The sequence below is a fragment of the Pongo pygmaeus genome, chromosome 4 (genome assembly GCF_028885625.2).
Source record: "Pongo pygmaeus isolate AG05252 chromosome 4, NHGRI_mPonPyg2-v2.0_pri, whole genome shotgun sequence".
In the NCBI taxonomy this organism is placed as follows: Eukaryota; Metazoa; Chordata; class Mammalia; order Primates; family Hominidae; genus Pongo; species Pongo pygmaeus.
In genome coordinates, this window is record NC_072377.2 from 32,298,239 (window position 1) to 32,315,799 (window position 17,561).

Sequence of the window (17,561 nt, forward strand, 5' to 3'; positions counted from 1 at the left end):
CACATACGATGGAATAACAGTGGAACGCTATTGTTCTAGAAGGGAATAGAAGGCGTTTTCTAGCCTCACTTCTGCTTAAACATGCAAAACTATCACTTAGGATGGAGTCTGATAGATAGATGGAGATTGCAGCGTTATCAGATGAGACTATCCTAAGGTGAAGTCAGTTACCATTAGGATTAAGCAAGTTGTCTTTACATTGTACCCAAATTCTTTTTTTTTTTTTTTTTTTTTGAGATGGAGTCTTGCTCTTTCACCCAGGCTGGAGTACAGTGGCTCCATCTCGTCTCACTGCAACCTCTGCCTCCTCGGTTCAAGCAATTCTTCTGCCTCAGCCTCCCGAGTAGCTGGGACTACATGCGCATGCCACCATGCCTGGCTAATTTTTTGTATTTTTAGTAGAGACGGAGTTTCACCGTGTTAGCCAGGATGGTCTCGATCTCCTGACGTCGTGATCTGCCCGCCTCGGTCTTCCAAAGTGCTAGGATTACAGGCGTGAGCCACTGTGCCCGGCCTCCCAAATTCTAAAGCTGTATTTTGAGTCTCTTACCTCTTATGTCCTCTGTAGAGATGATGAACAGCTGGTCGGTATCCTCTTTATAATAACCCTTCAAGTAGGAAAAGGCTGTTAAGTTTGCCTTTAGGCACTTTTTTTTCACTCTAGACTAAACAACTCTAAATCCTTTAACTTCCCCTCGTAGGTTATATTTTCTGTCTCTTTAATCATTTAGGTTCTCCTTTGGAACCTTTCCAGTGTCTCCACATCTTCCTTACAATAAGAGGCATCAGATTGGACATACCCCCCCACCCCCACCCAACAGTTAAGAGTCTGTCTGCTGTCAAATTCTTTATTATGGGGTAGAGAGAAGGGAGGCACTTCCCTTTCCTGTCAAACTCCCACCAGCGTGAATTCACCCCAGCACGGCATTGCCTATTTCTTATCAGTGCAACATGCAGATTCCTATTAAATGCATGATCTGCTGTGATCCTCACCTCTTTGTCAGTTTTTCTTGAATCTAGACATTAAGCCCCATTTGTGCCTGTCATTTTGATCATCACCCCTGAGGATACCACTTTGAAATCAGCCATCATGCTGAACTCTAAACTGTTTTTAATGAACCATTTCCTTAATGTGTGGAAGCTACTTTGGATTCTCTTAACGTATCAGCAGTTCTCACTCAAATTAATGTTATTTGTAGACTCTGGGTGTGCATATAGCAATTTCAAGAATTATTTAAACCAGACCCAAGACAAAATCGTAGACCACATTCTAAGCACCCCTTTGTTTACTGGGCCATTGATCTCTTTTCCAGTCAGCAGTGAAACCTCGGTTAGGGAAAAGACGCACCAGATCATATCTTTCTGGCCTGCTGATGAGAATGGCATATGCATGCAAAAGCTTTCCTGAAATTAAGGTATTATGCAGATGTGGTCACATTTTTTTTCTTTCCCTGAGATAGAGTCTTGCGCTCTTGCCCAGGCTGAAGTGCAGTGGTGTGATCTCAGCTCACTGCAACCTCCGCCTCCCGGGTTGAAGTGATTCTCGTGCCTCAGCCTCCCGAGTAGCTGGGATTATGTACCCACCACCACGCCTTGCTAATTATTATGTTTTCAGTAGAGATGGGGTTTCACCATATTGGGCAGGCTGGTCTTGAGCTCCTGACCTCGTGATCCGCCCGCCTCGGCCTCCCAAAGTGCTGGGATCACAGGCATGAGCCACCGCGTCTGGCGTGTGGGGTCCCCTTGTCAATTCCCAGCACTTACACACCCTAGACTGAGCTGAGGCAACAAAGATGAGGACGGGGGCAGAATATTTCTTTGCATTGTACTTAAAACCACACATTTATTTTTATTATTTATTTATTTATTTTTGAGACTGAGCATTGCTCTGTCGCCCAGGCTGGAGTGCAGTGGCGCAATCTCGGCTCACTGCAACCTCCACCTCCTGGGTTCAAACGATTCTCTTTCCTCAGCTTCCCAAGTAGAGTAGCTGGGACCACAGGCACGTGCCACCACGCCTGGCTGATTTTTGTATTTTTAATAGAGATGGGGTTTTACCATGTTGGCCAGGCTGCTCTCGAACTCCTGACCTCAAGTGATCCACCCACCTCGGCCTCCCAAAGTGCTGGGATTACAGGCATGAGCCACTGCGTGCCTGGACTTTATTATGTATTTATTTTATTTTTTTGAGTTGGAGTCCCACTCTGTAGCCCCGGCTGGAGTGCAGTGATAGGATCTCGGCTCACTGTAACCTCCGCCTTCCAGGTTTAAGCAATTCTCCTGTCTCAGCCTCCCTGAGTAGCTGGGATTACAGGCGCCCACCACCACACTCAGCTAATTTTTGTATTTTTAGCAGAGATGGGGTTTCACCATGCTGGTCAGGCTGGTCTCGAACTCCTGACCAAAAGTGATCCACCCACCTCGACCTCCGAAAGTGTTGGGATTACAGGCGTGAGCCACTGCGCCTGGCCCATACATTTACTTTAAACAGCATTGATGTACACATCATTAATTATGTACCTGGATTGAAGGAGTGGAGAAAGAAGCTAAAACATTGGGAAACTGTTGTGGAAAAAACACTCAGAAAGGAGGCAAAGGAGCACTTCTCAAATTATTATTAGAAAATTATTCAATTTGAACTTAATTCCCATAAAACATATAGGATACTAATGAAAGACTACCACTTCTTGGCAGAAGAGTGGGAAAAGGGAAGGGGGAGGAGCCAACATTCACTGAGACCCTTATAATATGTGTAAGCCAGACACTTTGTGTTAGAGAGTTCTAATACCCTTGGCTTTTTCTGAAATCATCAGCCTAATTTGCTCTGACCCAGGAATTGCGATGTTTGGAGGACTGGTCTACAAAGCTTGTTCTCACTGGGCACATGTAGTGTTCTCCTGAACTCCATGAGGTATTGTTGGTTGCAGTACCCAAACCTTCTTGAAATAAATCTTATCCTGGGGTTCTGTTTCCTTTTGGTTCTTCCAAAGGAGGAATACCATGACCTGACACTTCTTGCCTGTTTCTGGGTTGGCTGTTGTGCCGACCTGAATGAAGCAACTAGGGGTAATTCCAGGACTGGTAATGATGATAATTATTTACTATGTGCTCCTGGGCTGCTTCTGAGAGTGGGCAGATTTCCAGCCCAGGCTTGACATGGGTTGGCCCCTCCTGGGCTTTAATTACCCATTCCGGTGGCAGTAATGGTACTGGAATTGAAGCTTTCTTTTGCCTCCTCCATTATAATTAATTGCTTCGAATTCCACCAGATCTGTCCGTTGCAAAGCTCATTTACTTTTAGGGGCTGCTGGATGCCCACAACCAGAGCTTAGAGCCAGAGGGGTGGAGTGGGACTGGGGTGTGACTCTAACATGAACCCCGAGGAGTGGAGTGTGTGCCTGCCTGTGCAAGTCCCGGGAGGGAGGCCCAGGGCTTGAGTGAGTTTGTTTGCACTGAGATTGGTGCCATCAACCTCAGGAGCTCTCCATACCTCTAGCTCAGGTCCCTGGGAGCTCCACCCTGGATGCCTTTTGAAGCCAGGTGAAATGTATTTTGAGCAGACCTTCCATAAAGGCTTGAGGTTTGGCACCAGCGAGGCTTTTACTTTTCAACAAGTGTCAGGAGTGGAAAAATGGAAGAGAATACAGCTGAAGTTTTGAAACGCAATGAAATGTGGGGTGACTCCCCCTCCCGCTGCCAGCCCCCCTCCCCTGCTTTAAGAAAAGCAAACACTCTTTTCCTGTCTTATTTGTGTTCCCATTAATTTAAGACAGGAAGCCTCAGTGGGTGTGATGTAAACAATTCGGCCTCGTGGGTCGGGCTTCCTCATCAGTTTGCAGCTGGAACGATGGCTGCAGGGCCCAGGCCCACTCAGGCCTCCTGGGGGAGGGCTTGTTGACTGAACCCCACAGAAGGTGGGAGGGGTAGGGGAGCGGGAGAAGGTATAAAGGAAATGCTTCAGTCGTGCAGTCACCGGCGATTGTAATTCAGCGGTGTTAACTTTGGTTACTCCAGTAGAAAGAATCTGACCGGGGATTTCTGGAAAGTTCCCTGACATCCTGCCCCGTGCGATGGTTGTGATTTTAGCTGGGGGCTCCACCCCTGTAAGAACTCAAGCTGCCGCGGATTATGAAACGGAGTGGCCATGAAGTGAATTGATGTGGGGAGGTGGAGCTTCTTGCAGTGGCTCGGAGGGAGAACTTTTGGTGCAAACGAGGGTCTAGGGTAGGGCGCTATTTCCTCTAACCTGCTCCGGGTTTGCCCCAGGAAGCTCCTGAGCCCTCGGTGTAAACAAAGGTGTCTGGATGAGAAGCCCCAAACTCCCTGAAATCCTCCCCAGGGCGGCTTCCTTTTCCCGGCGAGGGGAGTGACCGGGGAGGGGATCCTGGAATGCTGTGGGGTTTTGACAAGTGAGCAGGGGAGTGGCGAGCCGAGTTTAGGATTGCATTACAGGCTTTTCCTAACCTCCTCCACCGCGGCGCGGAGGGAGGAGGGGGGTCCTCCCACAGACCTGGAGCCGGCGGAGAGCAGCCCTTGGGAAGTCCTGCAGGAGCTGCATTCCAGGAGGGCAGCTGGCAGCCGCCCCAAGCCCCCAGGCCGCCTGCAGGTGATTAGGCTAATGAGCTGCCCCGGGGGCGCGGAGCCCGGCCTGGCCAGCGGATTACCCGGCGCCCAGCTGCTGCCGGCGGAGACTCCCTGGAGCTCCGGGGAGGAACCCTCCGAAGGTGACTTCAGAACTGGAGGTAGGAAATCGGCTTCTCAGGCGAAAGCCTCAGGTTTCCTGATCTGATCCTGGTCGGGTGCAGACTGGGGCTGAATCCACAAATGTGGAGATTTAGCCACAGCCTCGGAGGCACGGAGCGGCCACCTAAGCGTCTGCCCTTCTCGTCTCCCGGATCACTGGGGTGTGTTGTTTTTAAAGTGGGGGATTTGCGTGTTGAGAGACGGTTTGTGTTCCTCGGGAGGAGTAAGTGACTTGGAGCTGGTTTGTCAATGGCTGGACGGAAGGAGGCGCCCCGGGTGTGTGTGACGGGCAGGGAAGGGGTGCGCAGAGGGGACAGGTAATAGGGGGCTCCGGAGCCACGGCGGTTTCAGAACCTTGGGGGCTGTGCCGTTGAAGCCCTGGTAGGGGCGGGGGGCATGGCAGCAGCCCGGGAAATCTGTCATACTGTCCCCATCCCTCGCTAGCAGCAGAATGACTGAGGCGGAGCAAAGCTGCCTTCTCTACCCGCGGGAACTGTGGATGATCTCACAAGAGGTCGTGATCGCCTTTGGAGACAGATCTTTGCCCCCAAATTACTAAACAGCCTGCTTGAACAACAGCCCCACCACTGATTCCCAAAATGTTTTGATTATAGGATCCACAAATCAAAGATATTTAAAGATGCAGGATGTTTGGAAAGAGAATGGCATTTTCTGTCTTGTAGCTCGACTCTCTACTAGGTAGTTTATAAACACCAGAAGTGAAATGAAGTCAGTCTTGTCTCATGAGATGGAGGGAAAGAAGGCGGTAACTACAGCTGTCATCCTGGGAACCATGTCTGGGAGAAAAAAACTGTGAATGTAAACAGTAAACAAATGCTTTTCATAGAAATAGGCCAGGCTGAGTTTGATATCATAAGGGGATATAATAAACTCTAAATAATATAGGAATATCTTTAAATACATACAAAATAGTACTTTCAGACTTTGCACTCTTACACTGTTTTGTAACTCTCAATTCAACTCTGCAGGTGAATTGCAAGGGCCTCATCTCACCCCCAGCTGCTAATCTGACCATTGAATACTAACCTGTAGGCCTCGGTGGCTCCTTTTGCTGAGATGTTAATGGAGTTGAGAGGATACGGGACCTCCCCACAGTTAATCTTTCAGGATCTTCAGTCAAACCCAAGGCCCCTGGGGGCAGCTGCGGGACTCACAGACAGGATGGCCTTTGGGGAAAGAGGCCTGTGTCAGGTCTTAAGGAAGAAAAAGAGTTCTCAGAGCGGGCCACAAACAAAAGTGACAAGAAAGGGAAAGTGATGGGGTTCGGGAATTGAAGTGAATTTAAGGCTTATCTGGGCCCTCACCCTCTCTGAGCCTGCATTGCTGGGTGTAATTGCCAGCCTCCCTCTTATCTAGAGTGAAGGAAAGATGGTCTAAGAGCAGCAAAGTCACCAAACTGCCTTTCTGCCTCCTCACGTCCCTAAATTTCCCAGCGGCGCACCTGGCACGTAGTAGCGCTTCCCTTGAGCCTCTGTTCCTGCTAATCTCTGTCACACTTAGGGACGGTGTCATTGAAGAGAATGGTGAGTCCATTGCACCGTTTCCTGGGACATCAAGGTCACTTTCCTGCTCTCCCCTTTTGCCTTCTTCATCAAGTCTTCTGTTTCCCAGAGGTTTGGCGAAGTGCTTGTTGCTCTGCTCTCCAGAGAGTGGGTTCTTCCTGATTTTACTGGATTCTCATTCTGGAATCAGACTTACAGCGTGAGCTTCTCTCCTTATCAAAACCATATATATATATACTTTAAAAAGTCAAATATGTCTACAAAGGCTTATAACTAGGGACAGTACTCACTCACCTTACCCCTTACCAACTTCCACTTCTTTCTCTTTTCTAGAGGTGTGGTCTTGTTATGTTGCCCTGGCTGGTCTCAAACTCTTGGGCTGCCTCAGCAAACCTCCTGCCTCAGCCTCCCAAAGTGCTGGGATCATAGGCGTGAGTCGCCACACTCGGCCTCAACTTCCACTTCTGTGCCCCCAGAGACAACCATTTTCAACTCTTTGCACTTATTTCTAGTTAGCAAGTACATACTGCCCGCTGGGTCCCTCCCTCATGAGAACTCTGTCCTCCTCCGCTTACCGCTCTTGAGGCCAGTTGCACATCCATCATTGTGGGGCCTCCTCTCTCCTTTATGAGAATTCATTTTGCTGATTTCTCATGTAGCATCCCGTGTGTTTTAGACCCCATGTCTTCCTTTTTCTTTACGTTCTTTTGCTGGTAAAACACACCTTCCAGAAGTTCCTGAGAAAGAGGACATGGGAGGCAAGTTTTTTGAGATCCTCCAAGGTTGACATAGGTTGCATGGAGTAGGAACTCTAGGCTGGAAATCCCTTTCTCTCAGAAGTTAGAAAGCATTGCTTTTCTAGATTTCAGAATTGCCCTTGAGATGTCTGGTGTTATTCTAAAGGCTGATGCTTTGAATGGATATCCCCTCCTGAAAGTTCTTAGGATTTCCTCGTCATCTTCTAATATTCTCTCTCGTCATGAAGTTTCATTATAAGACTTGGTGTGAGTCTTTTCCCATCCATTTTACTAGGCTTCCAGTGGGCTTTCTCAATCTAGAAACTCTGCCTTTCCATTCTGAACAGTTTCCTAGAGTTTTGTGTGTGTGTATTTTTATTTTTATTTATTTATTTATTTTGGGGATGGAGTCTCGCTGTCACCCAGGCTGGAGTGCAATGGTGCGATCTCAGCTCACTGCAACCCCTGCCTCCTGGGTTCAAGTGATTCTCCTGCCTCACACCCCGAGTAACTGGGACTACAGGCATGCACCACCACACCCACCTAATTTTTGTATTTTTAGTAGAGACGGGATTTCACTATGTTGGCCAGGCTGGTCTCAAACTCCTGAACTCAGGTGATCTGCCCGCCTTGGCCTCCCACAGTGCTAGGATTACAGGTGTGAGCCACCGCACCTGGCCTTTTTTTGTGTGTTTTTTAGTAGAGACGGGGTTTCACCATGTTGGCCAGGCTGGTTTCTAACTCCTGACTTCAGGTGATCCACCCACCTCGGCCTCCCAAAGTGCTGGGATTACAGGCATGAGCCACCGTGCCCAGCCAGTTTCCTAGAGTTTAAAAAAAAAAAAAAAAATTCCTTCCTTCTCCTCTGGAACACCCAATTAATTGGAAGGAGACCCTCATGGATTGACTCTCGAATTTTCTTACTTAAACCTCCTTTGCAAAAATTAGTACAGCTGTGATAGTGAAACAGCTGTGATCTGACTCCATCTTCTAACCTCCAGGTTGTCCTGATTCATTCCTGGGTGTAGGCCAAACTAACTTTGGGAGGAACTTATAGTTTAACTTTGAAACAAAGATGATTACAGCCCTTTCCCAAAACAAATCTCCTTATTGCCTGGGGACCAGACTGCCTTTGTAGGACTAACAAATTAGCCATAAGGTTTGCAGCTTGATAACATCACTATTGTAGAACCTAAGATTGGCGTTTTGAGATGTCTTTTCAGGTTTTTGCATTTCTCTTTTCCTTCCTTCCTCCCTCCCTCCCTCCCTCTTTATGAGATGGAGTCTCCCTCTGTTGCCCAGGCTGGAGCGTAGTGGCACGATTTCAACTCACTGCAACCTCTGCCTCCCGGGTTCAAGTGATTCTTGTGCTTCAGCCTCCCAAGTAGCTGGGACCACAGGCATGAATCACCTTGCCCAGCTAATTTTTGTATCTTTAGTAGAGACGGGGTTTCACTATGTTGCCCAGGCTGGTCTTGAACTCCTGACCTGAAGTGATCCGCCTGCTTCAGCCTCCCAAAGTGCTGGGATTACAGATGTGAGACCCCGAGCCCAGCCGAGGTTTGTGCATTTCTGACAACTAGTGGCTTCACCTAGACCAAGGGGTCCTGTGGCCCCACCCAGAAGTGGACTCAGCATGAGGACCATTTTCCACACCCCTATGATTGAATCCCCAACCAATCAGCAGCACCCATTCCCTAGCCACTCCCTCCCCCAAACTATCCTTAAAAAAAACATAGCCTTCCAATTTTCAGAGAGACTGATTTGAATCATCAAATCCTATTCTCTTGTTTGGCTGGCTCTGTGTCAATTAAACTTTCTCTATTGCGATTCCCCTGTCTTGATAAATTGGCTCTATCTGGGCAGCAGGCAAAATGAACCTGTTGTGTGGTTACATTACCCTTTTTCTTATACTTTCTATCTCCTTTTAAAAAAAAGTTTCTACTTCCTGGGAAATTTCCTCATTTTTGTCTTCCAACCCATATGTTCAGTTTTTATGTCTGTCATCATATTTGTAATTCCCAAGAAAGCCTTAAAAATATCTGAAATTTTCTTTTTATAACCTCCTGTTACTGTTTCTTGGATGAAAAGCTTCTCAATTCTCTGTAGATCTCAATTACAGCTTCTTTGAAGCATTTCTCTACTCCCTGCACTCTTTGTTTCCTCTGATTTCCTCTTAGTTTTTTGTTTGTTTGTTTGCTTTTGGTTTTTAATCACTTCCACATTAAAGGCTTTCTTCAAATGTCTGATGATCCTTGACTGATCACTCACTAAAAAGCTAACTGGAAGGTCTACATAGATGAAATATACCCAGGAATAGTTCCTTCTTACTAAGAAGGAGACATAGAACAATGTCTCAGAATCTAGAACAGTGCCTGGCACACACTAACCTTTCCATACATACAATATTTGCTGAGTAACTGAATGACATACACTCTCGCTGGGGCCCCGGGTAGTTGCCAGTATTAAAAGCTCTCAGGTGATTGAAATCTGCAGCTAGCACAGAGGACCTCTGCTGTAGGATTAGCTCGCTGGTGGTTTCATTGGAGGACTCACACCTGATAGTGGAAAGTCTTTGTTCTCTGGGGAAACTGGGTGAAGAGAAATCCCCTACACTGAGGGGAATTGGTTGGCTGCAGTGTTGTGGGAACCAGATGAGAAGGAGACTTGAAGTCTAACCATTTGGTATGATGACTGTCTTATTCGCCTGTTTTTTAGCCCCCGCCCTCAGCTACACCTGGTGTCTCTGAGTCCAGAGTTGCCGAGACGCAGCAGAGCACACAGGTTGCAGAATTTCAGCCTTCACTTGGTACCTAGGGCCAAGGTGATTTAGGGTCCCTTCTGCCTCAGTGCATGCTGCCCCCAATTCCAGAGGCGCATTCTAGGGCATAAATCCCAAACTGGCTTTCCACACTGCTGTGCTAAGTTTTTGCTTTCTCCCACCTGCTAAGTTACCACTAGTTTGTCTACATTCCAGCTTCCAAAATTGTGTTGCAATCATTGTTTCTCCTGTTCTCTGTATCTTTGAGAGGCTAGCAATCCTCCTTTCACCCTCACTCATGTCAGACCATTGTGTTTACTGGCAAATGAGTCTCCCTGCCTGATGCCCCCAACTTTGCCCCAGAACCCTCCTCTCAGTTCCTCCTTCTGTTGCAGGTGCCCACTCGGGGCCACATTTCAGGTAGGCTACATCGAACTTTCATCTCAGCAGTAGTCATTTAAAATGTCCCAGCCGCTGAAGAGAATGGTGGCTGTTGGTCATTCCTATTGGCATGGTAGCGTCTTCTTCATTGGATCCTTCATTATGCTGCTGCTTTTGTATGGAGTATTGGGCAGAAGGCATTTCTGAACATATCTGATGCTATGACTTATCAGGGTTCTGTCTGTGTGGATAACTGTACAGCACATTAACTTTGAAATATATTCATGTCCATTTCCTTCTTTGGCCCTCACTAGCAGCCCATTGGGTGGTGGTGTGGTCAGGTGGACATGGAAACGTTGTTCTCTGAGATGATTAGCCCATTCAGGTCACATATCTCCATTCCATGCCCCAGAGACAAGCATAGGAAAGAGCTCGCTATCAAAGACTAAGGAGTAAGGAGTAAAGGAAAGTCTGTCATGGAGTTTCTAGGGAAGATATGCCCACTACCAAGAAAAACACACAAAATAGATGGCCCTTTTGCTTTCTCCCTGTGTTGCTGTGTAAACTGGCATAGGCATCTTGCCTCCAGCCTTAGGATGCAGCACTGTGCAGGAGAGAGTAAGTAGCAGGTCCCAAAGAGTCCCAGAGAAGCACAGCTAAGAGCCCCACCCTTCCTCTACACTTCCTGGCATGTGAGATGATTTTCTCCCTGTTTAAGCCACTTTGAGTCAGGGTTTGATATCATTTGCTGCCAAAGTGATACAGGTGGAGATTTATTTATGCATTGCTCATCTCCAAAAAGAGTTGAGGCAGACCGTGGGCTCACTCAGATTTGAGCTGCCTGATTCCTCTTCTGATTCTCATTCTGATTCCAAGTAGAATTCCTTTCTACTCTGCCTATTTTCTAGGCAGATGAAAGTAATTTTATTCTTTCTTCCGACTTCAAAGGAAGGAATAACTATTGAGACATTTGGGGAAAAGGGGGAGTTCCTTGCTATGGAGATTGCCGGCTGAACCCAGGGAGCAAACATCCTGGGCTGTCACTGAAATGAGGACTGCTTTTAAATGATACAGCACTGAAGACACTTCGTGCTCCTGCTTGTGAAAAGCCAAGTGCTAGTTTTCACTCCCTCCTAGGACTGTGGAGGCTGAAAGGTCTGCCTGCAGACGTGGTATGCTTTCCTCTGTCTTCCACCCTTTGTGCCTCCCAGACTTTGGGAAGTTTTGAAGATGAAACAAGCTCCGGAAGTGCTTGGTGGTGTCAGGAAGACCAGAATGCAGGAGAAAGTACCCTGTTAATTCCTGTATTTTCCGGTCTGACTGAAGTGGCAATGATGTACTCTATTTTTATGAATGGAAGGCCTTCAGAGCCTGTTCTATACTATATAAATGTATGCCTTATACTATATAGTTAATCATTATATCCTGAACACCCTACACCATCTGTGATATACAATTGATATTCAAACATTATTGTGAATGAACAACACAAGGATTGCTCATGTTAATAGACTCAATGTTGTTTTTTTTTTTTTTTTTTTTTTTTTTGAGATGGAGTCTTGCTCTGTTGCCCAGGCTGGAGTGCAGTGGCACAATCTCAGCTCACCCCAACATCCATCCTAGGGTTCCAACGATTCTCCTGCCTCAGCCTCCTGAGTAGCTGAGACTACAGGTGTGCTCCACCACACCTGGCTAATTTTTGTATTTTTAGTAGAGACGGGTTTTGCCGTGTTGGCCAGGCTGATCTCAAACTCCTGACCTCAGATGATCCACCCGTCTTGGCCTCCCAAAGTGCTGGGATTAGAGGTGTGAGCCACCATGCCAGGCCCAGACTCATTAATTTTAATGGCAGCATATTTTCCCATTGAGTTGAAGGACCATAGTTAGCATACCTATATCCCCAGGACCGGACATTTAAGTAGTATGGGCTAGAATATCTGAGACATGCAGTCATTATATTGGGAGACAACCATGAGACTTTTTTTTTTCTTTTTCTTTTTTTTTTTTTTTTTTGAGGAGTTTCACTCTGTTCCCCAGGCTGGAGTGCAGTAGTGCAGTCTTGGCTCGCTGCAACCTCTGCCTCCCGGGTTCAAGCAATTCTGCTACCTCAGCCTCCCTAGTAGCTAGGATTACAGGCATGTGCCACCAGACCCACCTAATTTTTATTATTACTATTTTTTTTCCAAGACGGAGTGTTGCTCTTTCACCCAGGCTGGAGTGCAGTGGCCTGATCTCGGCTCACTGCAAGCTCTGCCTCCTGGATTCAGTGATTCTCCTGCCTCAGCCTCCTGAGTAGCTGGGATTACAGGCACGCGCCACTATGCCCAGTTAATTTTTTTGTATTTTTGGTAGAGACAGGATTTCACCATGTTGGCCAGGCTGGGCTCAAACTCCTGACCTCGTGATCTGCCCGCCTCGGTCTTCCAAGGCGTGGCAATCCCACCCTTGCTGGGATTACAGGCGTGAGCCATGGCGCCCAGCAAATTTTTATTTTTATTTTTTAGTAGAGACGGAGTTTCACCATGTTGGTCAGGCTGGTCTCAAACTCCTGACCGCAAGTGATTCTGCCTGCCTCGACCTCCCAAAGTGCTGGGCTTACAGCCGTGAGCCACTGCGCCCGGCCATGAGACCTTTTTTTGACTGTTCTGTTTCTTCTCCATCTTCTGACCACCTAACCTTCAGAGAGGCCCTAATCATCCCAGTTCCAGATTGCCATTGCCAGCAGCTGAACTCAGCACAAAAGTAGATGGCATTTTGGAAGCACTGATATTTTTGTAGCTTTTCCCAGGGGTTCCTGTTAAGCATTAGTTGGCAGGGAATTGCCGCTTGAAATGTGCATCCCTGAAGTGGTGCCTGCCTAGCGTGGTTTTCCAGGTGGTTTCTTCTCACATGTCTTATTACACTTCTGAATCTAGAGATTATATATCTGGCTCTTTGATTTGTTAGGACTTTCTGCTGACCTCTTGAGATGCTTGTTTTAATTGCCAACTGATAGAAAATGTAAGTGGAAAAATGCATTAGGGTGCAAAGTTTGGAGATGGTTTTATCTCTGGAAATTGGTGAGTTTGTGGGGATAGGAGATGAAGGAAAACTGTTAGAGACAATTTTGGTTAGTGGGCTGTTGTCTTAACAGTTTCACTTGTCAGTCCCTCTGTAAATATACCATTCCTTAAACAATGTAAGCGTTCTGCGGAAGTTCACACATAAATTTCTGTTTTTGTAACTTACATCTGAGATATGCTAGAAGACCTTGATGTTTCCATTTAGATTAATCCTATGGTGAAGACCTTTTGTAGAACAAATAATTTTTTTTAAAAAGTCAAAAGACATTTGTCCCAAATACATAACATATATATATATATATATGCATGGGAGTGTAACTTACAGTTTTGTCTGTGCTGTCATTCCTTCCCCCACCCCCAATTCATTCTCTGTCTTCCTCTGTACTAAGAGGATTGTGTCTGTGAACTGCAGCATCTGGACTCCTTGCTTTTTCTGTTTCTGGTTTGGTTCAGCCAATGGGAGGCACTGGCAGGGGATCAGAAGAGGAGGAAAGAGCATCTGGGTATTTATCTCCCTCTCAGTCCCCGTAACCTTGGTGGGCTTCTGACGATGGCTGATTTCTTCTAAGCGCTTGAGGCACTTTCCTAGCTCCAGTTCCTGCGTAGTCTGATAATACTGCTTCCTCCCCATGCTCTTCAGACCTAGAGGTCCTAGCAGTTTCTCTTCTGTTGTTGCTAGCCCCAGGGTGCTGCACTCTGCCTGTCTCCCATCTGCACCTCTGTAAACAGTCCCTGCCTAAAACAGTCTCCAGCGAAACCTTTTTTAGTGTGCCTTCTGTTTCCTGCTGGACTCTGACTGATAGTCTATGTCTATTTCTTTCTCATATATAATCTTAATTGTCATGCTTGGCTCTAAAATGCCAGTTACGTTTACTACATCTGAATTTGAATTGCATCCTTTTTTTTTTTTTTTTGGAGATGGAGTTTCGCTCGTCTCCCAGGCTGGAGTGCGATGGCACAATCTCAGCTCACTGAAACCTCTGCCTCCCAGGTTCAAGTGATTCTCCTGCATCAGCCTCCCGAGTAGCTGGGATTACAGGCATGCACCACCACTCCTGGCTAATTTTTGTATTAGTAGACACAGGGTTTCACTATATTGGCCAGGCTGGTCTCAAACTCCTGACCTTAGGTGATCTCACCTCACACTCCCAAAGTGCTGGGATTTACAGTGCCTAGCCGAATTGTATCTTGTGTGAGATTTGTCATTTTTTTTTTTTTTTTTTTTTTTTGAGACGGCGTCTTGCTCTGTCGCCCAGGCTAGAGTGCAGTGGCGCAATCTCGGCTTACTGCAAGCTCCGCCTCCCAGGTTCATGCTGTTCTCCTGCCTCAGCCTCCCGAGTAGCTGGGACTACAGGCGCCCGCCACCACGCCCGGCTAATTGTTGTATTTTTAGCAGAGACCGCCCGCCTCGGCCTCCCAAAGTTCTGGGATTACAGGCGTGAGCCACCGCGCCCAGCTGAGGTTTGTCATCTTATTGTGTCTATTCTGTCCTTTCCAATAGATTGAGTCCTGGGGGAGGAGGAAAATGATTCAGCCTTCTCCCTCCAATGTCTTACACTGTTTAACATAGAGGTTACAACAATTGGCAAATCTTTTTTGTTGTTGTTTTTGTTTTGTTTTGTTTTTGGCTTTTTTTGAGACAAGGTCTTGCTCTTTCTCCCAGGCTGGTGTGCAGTAGCGCGATCACAGCTCACTGCAGCCTCGACCTCTCAGGCCCAAGTGATCCTGCCACCTGAACTTTCCAAGTAGTTGGGACCACAGGTGTACACCACCTCACCCAGCTCATTTTTATTTTTTTGTAGAGATGGGGTCTCCCTGTGTTGCCCAGGCTGGTCATGAACTCCTAGGCTCAAACAATCCTCCTGCCTCAGGTTCCCAAAGTGCTGGGATTACAGGTGTTAGCCACCTGTGTCTATTGGCAACTTTTTTTTTTTTTTTTTGAGACAGAGTCTTGCTCTGTCGCCCAGGCTGGAGTTCAGTGGTGCAATCTCGGCTCACTGCAAGCTCCACCTCCCGGGTTCGCCATTCTCCTGCCTCAGGCTCTCAAGTAACTGAGATTACAGGCGCCTGCCACCACACCCGGCTAATTTTTTGTATTTTTAGTAGAGGTGGGTTTTCACCATGTTAGCCAGGATGGTCTCCATATCCTGACCTCGTGATCCGCCCGCCTCGCCCTCCCAAAGTGCTGGGATTACAGGCACGAGCCACCGCACCTGCCCTGACTTTTTTTTTTTTTTAATAAATCCCCTGGGTTTACCAGGATGGCAACTCTTGTTTTTGTTTTCGTCTTGTTTTGTTCTTGATTTTGGTTTTTTTGAGATAGGGTCTCACTGTTGCCCAGGCTGGAGTACAGTGGCACAATCAGAGCTCACTGCAACCTCCGCTTCTCTGGCTTAAGCAGTTCTCCCACCTCAGCCTCACGAGCTGGGACTGCAGGCGGGCACCATCACACCTGGCTAATTTTTGTCTTTTTTATGAAGATGGGGTTTTGCCATGTTGTCCAGGCTGGTCTCGAACTCCTGAACTCAAGCAGTCGGCCTGCCTTGGCCTCTGAAATTGTTGGGATTACAGGCGTGAGCCACCGCACCCAGCCTCAGGATGGCAACTCTTGGAAGTAGAATAATAACATACATATCAAAGCCCTGTGTGTGTTTCGTGTTAGTGCTGTTGGCAGTGCCTTCTAGCAGTGCTGCAGCTGAGCTCAGAGTCTTAATTCATGCTGTCGGCTCGGGCATCTGAGGGCAGAGAGAGGGTGGGTCTGACCCCCTGCAGAAGGTGGTGATAGCGTCTGGGAGGATTCGTGCCCTCACAGCTGCTTAGGAGCCTCTCCAACAATACTCTCCCACCACCCTTAAAGGCATCATACCACAAGTGTGCAAATTATTTTTTAAAAAAGAAGAGAAAGGGAAGACAGAAAGCAGCTGACCCTGCCAGCTGACCTCATTTTGGCCATGCCGTCCTGTGGGAGAGGCACCTGTTTCTGTGTTCTTGGGACCCAACATTTTGGATTCTAGTCTGTATGCGGGTATCATATCTGTGACTATTAGTGAATTTTCATAACTTTCATGTGTGTCCTTATCAGTGTCGGTTCATTCATGCACTAAGCAATTACTGAGTGCCAGTTATAGGCAACACACTGCTAGCAATTAGCTATCATGTTTTTCAGAGTCAGGGGTTCCTTAAGGGACTGAAATAATAGAATTTTCTAGCTAGAAGGGATCTCGGAGCATGTCTAATCCAGCTTCATCCTTTGAAGGTGAAGTTCAGCCCAAAAGGTTCAGGGCTTTGTCTGGAGCACAGTAAATGCCGTGGACGGTAGCAGACCTCCATGCCTTGACTCTGCCTGGAGTTCTTTCCTCATTTTGCTCTGGTTACACCAGCTGGTCATTTCCTGGTGCTTTCTGGTGCAACTAACCTCCACCAGGTATCCTTTAAAAAGCTGCTCTGCTGCTCTTTATTGCTTCCCTCTGGCTGCAAATGCAAACCAGAAAGTCATGCTCTGAGCTCATAAAAAAACCTAATGGGATGCAGACAGCAGATTCCAACCTAGACTTCAACGCAGCCCCAGTGTGTACAGCTGGGTGCTATCCAGACCAGCCCACTGCTGCTCTGGAGCATCTCTCCACCTTTAAACTTCAGAGCAGCATTTTATGTGGGTATATGAGGTGCTGGGGTTGGGTTGGGTGAGTTAGTTATAAGTTGTGTGGTTTTTGGGAGCCAGAGCCTCAGCCCTCATCTGCAGAAGTGGTTTCCTTCAGGCCAGGTGAGGGCTGCTGGCAGAGCCTTTCTCTGGGAGGCCTTTGCTGCTACACGGAGATCGGTGCTGCTTCTGGTTTGGCCCTTCACGGGTCTATGTTTAGTTCAAGGACCAGGGTATCAGGTGTCCCCTACAAAATAAAAATATTTTGGCTCCTCTAAATCTACAGCTTCAAGTTGGATTCAGATGGACAAGAAAAAGCCTTTCCTTAATGAAGAGACACAAAGCAAATTAGACTGCCTGAGAGCAAGCTGAGGTCTGTGTGTGATGAGGTGAATCCCAGTTATTGAGTGTTCCGCCTGCCATGTGTTATATTCTTCTACATATGTGTGTCAGCCAGAGTCCTGATAACTCCCTACCCATACCTATCAGACATAGGTTCAGGAAGATTAGGGAAAGGAAGGCAGCAGGGGTGGGGTGGGGTGGGGCGGGGCAGGGCAGGGGGAGCTGGTAACCTTTACTGAGTGCTTGCTATTTGTCAGGATTTGTGCTGGGAGTTTTAACTGGGGGATCTCACACCTAGATAGCTGAGGGTTATCATTTTGCAGATCTGGGCCTGAGGCTCAAAAGGGCCTTGACATACCCTGTGTTGCATAG

At 47.3% G+C, this 17,561-nt stretch overlaps 1 protein-coding gene across 3 annotated transcripts in view; it reads left to right on the plus strand.

Annotated features, from left to right (window-relative positions):
* The window catches only part of PDZD2 (PDZ domain containing 2), a 468,182-nt gene that overhangs the window by 208,214 nt on the left and 242,407 nt on the right, over positions 1 to 17,561 (plus strand). Inside the window, exon 1 of one of the 3 annotated variants that reach the window (XM_063664695.1) lies at positions 3,987 to 4,742. The exons of the other annotated variants lie outside the window; for them this stretch is intronic. The gene's annotated coding sequence lies outside the window, so the exon portion shown is untranslated. Of the gene's footprint in view, positions 1 to 3,986; positions 4,743 to 17,561 lie in introns of those variants that run through there. 3 annotated transcript variants of the gene reach the window in all.